Consider the following 11,081-nt stretch of genomic DNA (forward strand, 5'->3'; position numbering starts at 1 on the left):
GAAGCACATAGAGTAGTGAGCATTACTTGGGAAGCAAGCTATATTACAACCAACTATTAACTAACTAACTAACTAACTAACTAACTAACAAAGGTTAACAACTATATACAACATAAATTGTGTTGATTGTGGGTTGGATTTAGAAATGTAATAGTGGTTTAAATTGAATAAGTGAATGTTTGAAGAAAATAAAGTATAATTATGCAACTCATAATTTGGACACTTTATCATTGTTATTACCAATACTCATGCTACAAAGGATATTTAGGAGTGAAAATCAAATCATTAGAAAATATACATACATTTTCACAAGTTAGACCCGTGAATGACTTAAATTGATTAGGTATAGTATGAGATATGTTGATTGAAAGATGAAAAACTAAGTCTGAATTCTGTGTTTACCCTAATGTAGTAAACTAAAGATAACTTTTTGCTTAAAATTCAAAACCTATTTATTCTTTTACCATTAGAAAGTAGACTAAACTGCTTACATATTTGGTCCCCAAAATGTTGGATTTCATTAAGTAAAGTAGGATTAATCCTAGTTACAAGTTTGATGAAACCTCATTTCTTATTTTTGTACCTATTTCCCGTTCTTTAGTTAAATTGAATCAATTGGCAGCTAAAACCATATATTAATAACTATATTCTTAATATAGACATTCTAAGCTTTCTATAGAATGCTTGTTTACTCAAACTGTGTTCTATTTGATACTTTAATAAAATTATCGAAGTTAAGGTTTGACTTTGAAAAATAGGATTATGAAAATGTTTAGGTAGAATTGTATGAACATAAGGTTTTTAAATATGAATTCTTCATGGTAAAATTTTTAAATTAAAAAAGAGAGACATAAATTGAGTTAAATAAAATTTATGACTTTTAAATAAAAAAAATCAAATAACAAATAAAATATAGATCTAAAACTTGAGCTGAAATTCATGGTGCCATGTTGATTACACACGAGATAAATCTCATATTCATGGTGCCAAATAACAAATAAAACCTAGATCTAAGATCAAATAACTTAATTCCAAAAGGTGGGTTGTATCAAATGTTCCCTTATGTTTCTCTCTATTCTTGATCACTCTGACATGTCCCATTTTCTTTCCTCTAGTAACCATAACTACATTCCCAACATCAAATTTGATGAAATCAACAATCTTGTTTTCCTCTATATCATGCTTAATGGTATCATTTGTCGTGATGGTAGGGCCTGGGTCCCAGATGATGGGACCATCATAGGTGTTCAGGTGTGGGATACCTTTTGGCCAAATTACACTAAACGAACCTTGAAGAGATTGAATATTGACTCGTTATCTATGACACAATGGAGACAAAATCTACCTCTAGTGTCATAAAACAAGGGAAAGTTCTTGTTTGTTTTAGGGATGTATATGGACACAACATACATGAATCCAACATGACACGTCTTATCAATTATAACTTTGCCATTGGCAAGAACATGTTGTTGCACCAAAATAGCAATGACTTCACAATATGTCAAAGCATGCCTCAGTTTGTTACGCAAGATGGGAATGAGTGATAGGTATTCCATAGACTTGTGTGGTCCATATGAGGGTTAAAGAGTAAAATAATCACCCGAATTAATTGTATTTGTCCCTTAAAATTTGTTGGATTTAGTTGTTGGATAGACTATGAGTTAAAATTTTCTGGATTTAGTTTAAAATTTTTAATGTTTGAGATGGATATGTATGAAGGTGACGATGAAGATGGAGAAGGAGAAAGAGAAGAAGATGAAAAAATGTCAAAAACACTATGCATTTATGGTTCATCATTAGATTCTATAAACTTTTAATAGTCAATCGTCTAATATTTGTTAAAAATATTGAATGATTAAAATTAATGAAAATAGTATAGCGTATGGTGGACACTTAACAATATTACTTAAGCTTAGAAATTTAATGTTAAAAGTTAACATAATTCACTAACTTGATTAACAAAAGTAGATTTAAGGGACTAAATATTTATGTTTGTTAATAAAAAACTAACAAAATTAATAATTAAGTTAAGGGCCCAATGATTAATTAAGCCAAAAATTAAAATAGGAGAATTAATTTTATAGATTGTACTTGGTAAAAAAGTACAATGAGGGGTAACTTTGTTTGTACAGGGTTATCTGTGGTTTTAGGATTTAGGAGTGTTATGAGCTCACCTACCTAGGGAGTACGTAGAGCTTCTATACAAGATTCTGGGGGGATTTTTTGATGCTAATTTCCCTTTCCTCAATTGGGTATATATAGTGGATCTTTTCCCCTCCTTTGACTGAACCTATGCGCACCATTTAACCCTTCAATTGAATTAGTAGGGAGTTGATTGGGTTGGGAAGATTAGGATCAGGTCCAATGCGGCGACCATGTGTAGACACCTAGGCCTACAACACGCTTGTTGGGTGCTTGCCCAATATTAGTGTAACTGCATCGGCTTGTGACCCTTGAACTATTCCTTATCGGGCCCAGTAAAATTATCTCAACCCATAGTCCATCAAGTACAAGGTCTTAAACGGGAAAAATGACTAATGAATACGACTCCAACCTCTATCTGTTGCCATAGGAAAGCTCAACGGTTAGGCTTTTGATATGCCTTTCCCAAATAAAATTGGGGTGAGTCCCTCAAGCTAAGCTCGGGTCGAGTCCTCAACCAAATACTGGTTGATCTTCTCAATTGTCACTAATAGTGGCCCATGCAACATTAAATCATTTTAATGGTAGGGTTTCCTTGGGAAGGAAAATGGCTTGGGACACTGCACGTGTCAGAGACGAGGGGAGTCATAAGCAATTGTTGGCATGCTTAGGAGAAGTTATCATTGCCTATTTGAACTATATTTTTTTTCTATAAAGGATAATTTCCTGCCATTTTAAAAGCATGTTATCTTAAATTTCCTTCTTAGAGCACAAAGCAAGTAATTCTTCTTCTCCAAACTCAAAGTTCTTGTTTTTGATCGCCTATATATACACACCTTTTCCATTTTCCGTTTCAGTTATGGTGATTGTTCTGGACCGGCCAAAGGCCTAAAGGACAAATGCCCAATCCATCTCATATCCACTCCACTTGGTCCAGGGGTGTAAAACCAATTCACATGCTAAGAGCAAGGTATAATCTATGATATCTAATTTTCATTATACTCATCTTGAACTAGCTTGGGCGTCAGGGTGTTAGCCATGCAGGTCCACCCTGCACCACCGTAAAGGAGATCAAAGCCACCATACAAGATAATTTATTTTCCAAATTCATCCCTTTCTAGTTCCTGAGTGAAACAGTGGTGTTGTCTGTGGTAATCGACTTCCAATTCCTATAATTTCCAAGAATTCACATTCGCTTTCTAAACTCATTGTGCGTACGAAGAAGTTCTATATATATATTCTTATGGTTTCAAATCCAATATCCAATTTACCGACTCATAACCTCCTTAGGTCATTGATTTAAGAACAAATCAACCACCGATTCCTATGCTTTTCACGAATTCACTACCACTTTCCAACTCCATCGGTCATAACTTCCTCAAATCTCATAATCGAACAATACTCTAAAGGGAACACGGAGATCCGTTGTAGTTGATTTGGTCAACCACCATTTCCATTTTAATTCTTTGGAATCTAGATTTCTGATTTCCTCGATAGCTCCACAAAATAGATAAATGAAGAGTCTTAGATCCAAATCTAGGGTTATGTCGGGGCCTAATGGTGATTTTCATGAAGTTCAAGCCAGAGATTCTCAATACATACTCCTATCTAACATTGCTTGTTCTTATGACCGCTATTGGGGTACTTGTCGTGGCGACATCAGAAGATACCACAAGTTCATAGTTAATGACGCTCGGATACAACATGTCATAGTTAACATCGAACATCAATTCGGTACTAGGGTACCTCCCATAGGCACCACACAATTTCCACTTGATGCAGTAGGGAATCCTCAGGCAAAATAAAGCAGAGGTTCTCAAAGCATGCCCGTGGAAAGGTACCCCGAACTATAGTTGCGAGGATTACAGTCGTTGACAACCTTTGACTGTCGCTTAACACCCTTGTTCTAAAAGAAAGACTGGATGGAAAAAGAAAATCTCGCTCATTCTATAGAAGTACGAGGGACGGGCCTGTAAAGGAATTTTGTAAATGCCCGACCATCATACCGGGTGTGGGAGAAGACAACCAACAAGCAGATCAACCACAAGCAAGCCTCCGTCCTCTTATAGATTGTTTTAGGTAGATACACACTCAAAATTGACATATTTCTGTCATTTTGATATGGTTTAAGCACATTGCTTGCATAAATGTGTATCTGATACATACTTAATGCATATCTACAATTCTTACATGGCTTAAACGCATTCCACGCCTAGTTGTGTATTCGATACAGACTAAACAAATATTTGCGATTCTGATACGGCTCAAACACACAACTCATACGACTCATCATCTGAGGCATATTAAACATATCTTTGTGTAGTTGGCACACCCCTTTTGGATCTAGAAAATCTAAGGTTGTAAGTGGTGGGACTTGAAGACATCCACCTTGATTCGAGCCAAGCCTTGGGGACAGGGACGGGGATCCTACCCTTGGTCGGACAACACTCATACGTGATGTGGAGCACAATATAAAAGTATGGCCATATCACATTGATTTTGCTGATCCATGCCTCGCCCGGGGAAAGCAAGCAATTTTCCAAATATAACAATCTCTACTCTATATTATTTGGTGCAGTGAGTCACGAGTTACAAAGATGATGAACTCCAATGGTCCAACCTAAATAAGCAAACTTTATAAGGTAAAAGAGCAAGCCCCATAGTTATAACAATTCGCAAGATGCGATAATGATGAAGTGAACACAAACACAAAGCTCTAAAGCAAATAACACTTAAATCATCAAAGTAAATGTATCCATTAAATATCAAATATTGTTACATAACTTATTTTAATAAAACGTTATTTATTTTTCTTGTCACGCGCTGAATATTTAGTTTGGACCGGGCCTTGGCTATTCTGCTTTCAACACCCCCACACGCCTGGCCCATCAACATCATCCATTCACATTTTTATTTTCATTTCCTTTTTATTCCTATTTTATTTTCTGCCTTGATTTTAATTATTTAAAACTATTTTATTTATTCATAAAAATATCAAAAAATATTTTTCACTTTTCTTAATGTTTTATTTAATTTTATTTAATTTTTATTTTTGTATTTATTTAATGTTAGTATTTTATTTTAATTATTTATTTCAAGTGGTTCTTTTAAGCACACATTTACTTCTTGATTTTATTTTCATGACTTAGAATTATTTTTAACTTCTGATTTTTGTGATGAGGGTTGACCAATGTCTCATGGTCAACCTAACCTTTTCTTGGAATTTTATTTCCCATTTTTCAATTTATTTTGGATTTATTTCTGACCTAGTTTGTTTGGTTGACTTTTCATTTGACTTCTGTTTTATTTCAATTAATTTATACACTAATTCTCATTATTTTTAAAATAGTTTTAGGGGATGATGATTTCCTGACCCCACCTTATTTAGTTTAATTTTTCATAATTTTCTTGATTAATTTACTATTTATTTGATATTTTTTAAGTTGACTTGACTTTTCAGTTGACTTTTCTATGATTGATGTTTGACTTAGGGATTGCTTATGACAATTGAAGAGATCTTTTGATCCTCCCTTGTTCATATCATATGCCATGTATTAGAGGCCTTTCATCTTGATTTTATTTGGTCCTTACCTCATTTCCCGATTAAATTACTCAGTGATCCTTTGTGTGCATAGTTGCATCTATCTGATTCATCTGATGTTTGTTATACTTGTTCCTTTCATTCATGCTTTCTATTGTTTGATTGCTTACCATGTTCATACTCCCACACATTTTTTGATGTTCCGTTATTTCATTCTTTGATCCCTTGACTTGATTATATTACCTGATTGCTTATCTTATCTGTTTGATTAACTGCTGCTTACTTGTATGATGTATGAGGCATATATTCTTATTGTTTGATTGCCATGAACAATCCCCATTCATAACAAATGTACCCCTCTCCCATAAAGTGTATAATATTTATTCTTTCATTCTTTATTCATCTGTTAATACAAGAATTAAAACGAACATTCGATAATCATTTCAAAACAAGACCAAAAGCTCGATCCAACATGGAGTAATCATTTTCAAAACTTAACAGAACCAACACGTATTCATCCATCCTTTTGTAAGTCGATTGCCTCATGCATCGCCATTTCTCTTGTAAGTCGATTGCTTCATGCATCGCCATCTACCTGTAAGTCGATTGCTTCATGCATCGCCATCTACCCTTTATCCGTGGTTCCTCTCCTTGCTCCATCCGTCGACTCTTGTTCTGTTTAGGTAGCACCCATTAGGTAGAACCCTTTGTATGATAACATAGGTAGAATTCCCTTATTCTTTGTATGATAACATAGGTAGATTTCCCTTATTCTTTGCATGCTAACATTAGGTAGATGTTCCCATTTGTAAATCCTAACACATAGGTCCACATTGCATGACAACTCTAGGGCAGAGCTTCCCCATCTTTTAGACCTTCCGTGCGTCTCCGATCTTGTGGCATGTCAGTCCGTTCTATTGCAAAGAGGTAACTGCCTAAGACTCGATTCAGCGAGCTTCGACACCTACTGCTAGGACGTGAGCACATTTCCCACTCTCCTTTGACACAGCTGGTGTCCTCTTTTGTAAGTCCATGTTCAGATGGCAATCCTTAGTTAGTCGAACTACGACAACTCTGATTCTCATGTTCAGATGAGATACGTAGGCACGAGACACGATGTCTTGCCGAGTTTTGACTGACAACTAACAACTAACCTTTCTTGCTTTCGTCCTTGTTGCGATTCTTTTCTCTCGCCCTCGTTGCGATCGAGACGTTCCCTTTCTCTTACCTCAGTTGCAATCGAGACCCTTGTTTCCGTAGTTAGTTGAACTACGTTTTGCTCTGATTCTCATTCCATATGAGATACGTAGGCATAAGACGCGATGTCTTAGCGAGTACACTTCTCTTTCACCCATAGGTAGCCGAGCTACGAAGACTCTGATTCTCATATTCAGATGAGATACGTATGCAGTGGATGCGACATCCGTGCGAGTCATTTTCTTTTGACCCTCCTTTTAGCAGATAGTACATTAGATACACCTACACCCTTTAGACTAGAACAACAATAGTGGATCCCGTAGAGTACTACAGATGCATATGGGTGCTAATACCTTCCCTTCGCATAATCGACTCCCGAACCCAAGATTTGGTTGCGAGACCTTGTCTTTTCCTTTCTCTTCAGGTTTTCTTTGATCGTTTCCTTTCCCTCCTTTGGGATAAATAACGAACGGTGGCGACTCTTCTGTTTTCTTTTTCTCGCCGGTTGTTTCATTTTCGCATTTTACGGATGCGTACAACTAGATGGTTTGTTATGATGTTGTAACATGTTGGTTTATGAAGTGAATGTGTATGTCACATTGGATTTATGCTATGTAGAATTGGTTTTGGCATGTTATGCATTGCTTTCTTTTTGCACTGCTGTAGTATATTGATGATACATTGCTTTTTGGTTGTGTGCAGGTCTTGGCATGAAGTTTTGGCAATGCAAGCTTGGACATGGAACTTGGCATGGTACATGGACATGAAGTATACTTGGTTACACTTAAAAGAAACATGATGCAATTAGCTATGATGACATGAAGATAAAGAGGAATAGATTTAGGTTTAGAAGTCTGACTTTGGTCAACCGTTTGACCAAAAGTCCACAGTTTACCAAAAGTCAACTGTAGTTAAAACTTGGATTTTTCCATGTAATTTTATTCTAATTTATTTGTAATGTATTTTTGAATATTTGAAGGTACTTTGACTTTTGAAATGGTTGACTTTCCCTTGTAACTTGTTCCTTAAAAAATAGAATATTCTTCCATCTCTTTTCCAATTTGAATTTGAACTTTGTTTTGAATGCAATACCTTGACCAAAAAGATAATAGTCCATCCCTGGTTAATATAAAAATACCTCATAAGACTTGGTCAATAAAAAGTCAATCCTCCATGGTTAACTTTATGAATATGTTTTAAATCTTCTTCTTCATGATGTGTGCCAACACAACTACTATGCCTTGAACATAAGTAGAGATTTCAAAGATTAAGTCAAAAATAGTCAACATTCAAAGTTGACTTGGACCAAAAAGTCAATTATAACACAATAATCCAAAAGTTTGCTCCACAAGTGCAAACAACAAGAAAACCCTAGTCCATGGAGATTAATAGCATTTTTTTGCATGTTTCAACATCTTGTACTATATGGAGAACCAATGAATCTTCTTATCAAATTATCCATATTCAAGTATTGATACATTTAGTTGAATTATAAACAATGTTTGAACCAATAATGTTACATGTATATGTAAGTGCAAATGAATGATCCTAAAAAATGAATGATTGGGGTAAATGTATGCATATGGATCAAAAGTTATGAGCCAGATAGGATGAATGAAAGGGTAGGGAAAATTTTGAGGTATCACAGTTGTCTTAGGAGAAAAAACTCTGCTAGGCATGAACCTTTGCACTCTCTATAAAAGATCAACTACTTCTGGTGCTAGAAAACCAAAAGTGTCAAAGGCAAATGGTATGAAAGTATGTTAATGTAATTATATGAAAAATAATAATAGAAATTAATGGTCATCATATAAATAAATCACTTGTAACATGTTTGTTCGCGTATGTTCTCAACAAGGTATTTATTTAAGTGTGCGTTTGATTATGCGGTGACAAAAACTAATTTAGGTACATTTATTATATAAAGTTTATTTTGACTAAAAGTAACTTAAATGTAAAGTAATATGTGTTTGGATACATTTACATAAAGTGAAGATCAATCTTAACTCAAAAGTGTAAAAATTATGTTTGAAATCAAAAGCTACAAATCTTAAAGGCAAATTAAAATCAATTATACCTAAGAGCAATCAAATATGGAAAAATCAATTTTAACGGAAAACGTGAAACGAAACATAGATTTAATATATAAATAAATGATAAGGGATTATTTATAACAACTTTCAAAGGGAAAGTTTGCAATAACAAGTCAGGATGGCCGAGTGGTCTAAGGCGCCAGACTCAAGTTCTGGTCTTCGTGAGAGGGCGTGGGTTCAAATCCCACTTCTGACAATTTTATTTTATTTTTACAATATTTTTTAAAAAATGATATTTAAGTGCCCAAAATTTATTAAAACATTTATTTTATTTTAAGGTGGCTCAAATTCCACTTCTTAAAATTTTCTTTTCTTTTAAAATTAAGATTTGGGTTATTGGATGGTGGTTCATTAAACAAAAGACTAACCACTAATATTCAAGACTCATTACATCTTATATGCTTCTTTCAAATCCTATGAATTTATGAAAAGATTTATTTTGTCTTGTTCTAATAATATAATTTGGACACTCCCTTAATATAACATACACTAAAACACATCAAATATTAAAATGAATGGGCCTCGATAATATTCTCCAAACACATTATCTAGATAATGTTATATAGGCATATCCTTAATTTAACCACTTCAAATTCCTCATATCTGATGAGTATGATACAATTATTTTCTTCATAGTTTTGAATTAATATACACTATATTTTATTTATTGAAATTGTTATATGTATGGGTGGTTGTTTGATTTTTGATTTTGTTAAATTTTGGGGTTAGGTTAGGTATCTCTCTATTGCAAGGTATGATTTGAAATCATATGAATAACATTATTAGGATACCCCATCTTGATAATGTTATTTGGATATATACAAATGGCTCACCCTCGGATGTGTTATCCGAGTGGTTTGATGGTCGACTAATTTGAATGACCGAGTCCTTGGCAAAGGAGATGGTCGACCTCTTTTGGGTGCATCTGGATTTGCTTCCCGGATTCAAGATAATTTATTTTCCAAATTCATCCCTTTCTAGTTCCTGAGCGAAACAGTGGTGTTGTCTGTGGTAATCGACTTCCAATTCCTATAATTTCCAAGAATTCACATTCGCTTTCTAAACTCATTGTGCCTACGAAGAAGTTCTAGATACATATTCTTATGGTTTCAAATCCAATATCCGATTTACCGACTCATAACCTCCTTAGGTCATTGATATAAGAACAAATCAACCATCGATTCCTATGCTTTTCACGAATTCACTACCACTTTCCAACTCCATCGGTCATAACTTCCTCAAATCTCATAATCGAACAATACTCTAAAGGGAACACGGAGATCCGTTGTAGTTGATTTGGTCAACCACCATTTCCATTTTAATTCTTTAGAATCTAGATTTCTGATTTCCTTGATAGCTCCACAAAATAGATAAATGAAGAGTCTTAGATCCAGATCTAGGGTTATGTCGGGGCCTAATGGTGATTTTCATGAAGTTCAAGCCAGAGATTCTCAATACATACTCCTATCTAACATTGCCTGTTCTTATGACCGCTATCGGGGTACTCGTTGTGGCGACATGAGAAGATACCACAAGCTCATAGTTAATGACGCTCGGATACAACATGTCATAGTTAACATCGAACATCAATTTGGTACTAGGGTACCTCCCATAGGTACCACACAATTTCCACTTGATGCAGTAGGGAATCCTCAGGCAAAATAAAGCAGAGGTTCTCAAAGCATGCCCGTAGAAAGGTACCCTAAACTATAGTTGCAAGGATTATAGTCGTTGACAGCCTTTGACTGTCGCTTAACACCCTTGTTCTAAAAGAAAGACTGGATGGAAAAAGCAAATCTCGCTCATTCTATAGAAGTACGAGGGACGGGCCTGTAAAGGAATTTTGTAAATGCCCGACCATCATACCGGGTGTGGGAGAAGACAACCAACAAGCTGATCAACCACAAGCAAGCCTCCGTCCTCTTATAGATTGCTTTAGGTAGATACACACTCAAAAATTGACGTATTTCTATCATTTTGATATGGTTTAAGCACATTGCTTGCATAAATGTGTATCTGATACATACTTAATGCATATCTACAATTCTTACATGGCTTAAATGCATTCCACGCCTAGTTGTGTATTCGATACAGACTAAACAAATATT

The 11,081-nt window shown here is 34.9% G+C and overlaps 1 non-coding gene and 1 pseudogene across 1 annotated transcript; one reads left to right on the plus strand and one right to left on the minus strand.

Annotated features, from left to right (window-relative positions):
• Nucleotides 1–978: 978 nt before the first annotated feature.
• LOC127123884 (40S ribosomal protein S4-like) lies at nt 979–1,574 on the minus strand (annotated as a pseudogene).
• Nucleotides 1,575–9,085: 7,511 nt separating this feature from the next.
• Nucleotides 9,086–9,169, plus strand: TRNAL-CAA (transfer RNA leucine (anticodon CAA)). The gene has a single exon. It is a non-coding gene; the product is annotated as a tRNA-Leu (tRNA).
• The last annotated feature ends 1,912 nt before the right edge of the window (nt 9,170–11,081 follow it).

Source organism: Lathyrus oleraceus, chromosome 2 (assembly GCF_024323335.1).
Source record: "Lathyrus oleraceus cultivar Zhongwan6 chromosome 2, CAAS_Psat_ZW6_1.0, whole genome shotgun sequence".
NCBI lineage: Eukaryota > Viridiplantae > Streptophyta > Magnoliopsida > Fabales > Fabaceae > Lathyrus > Lathyrus oleraceus.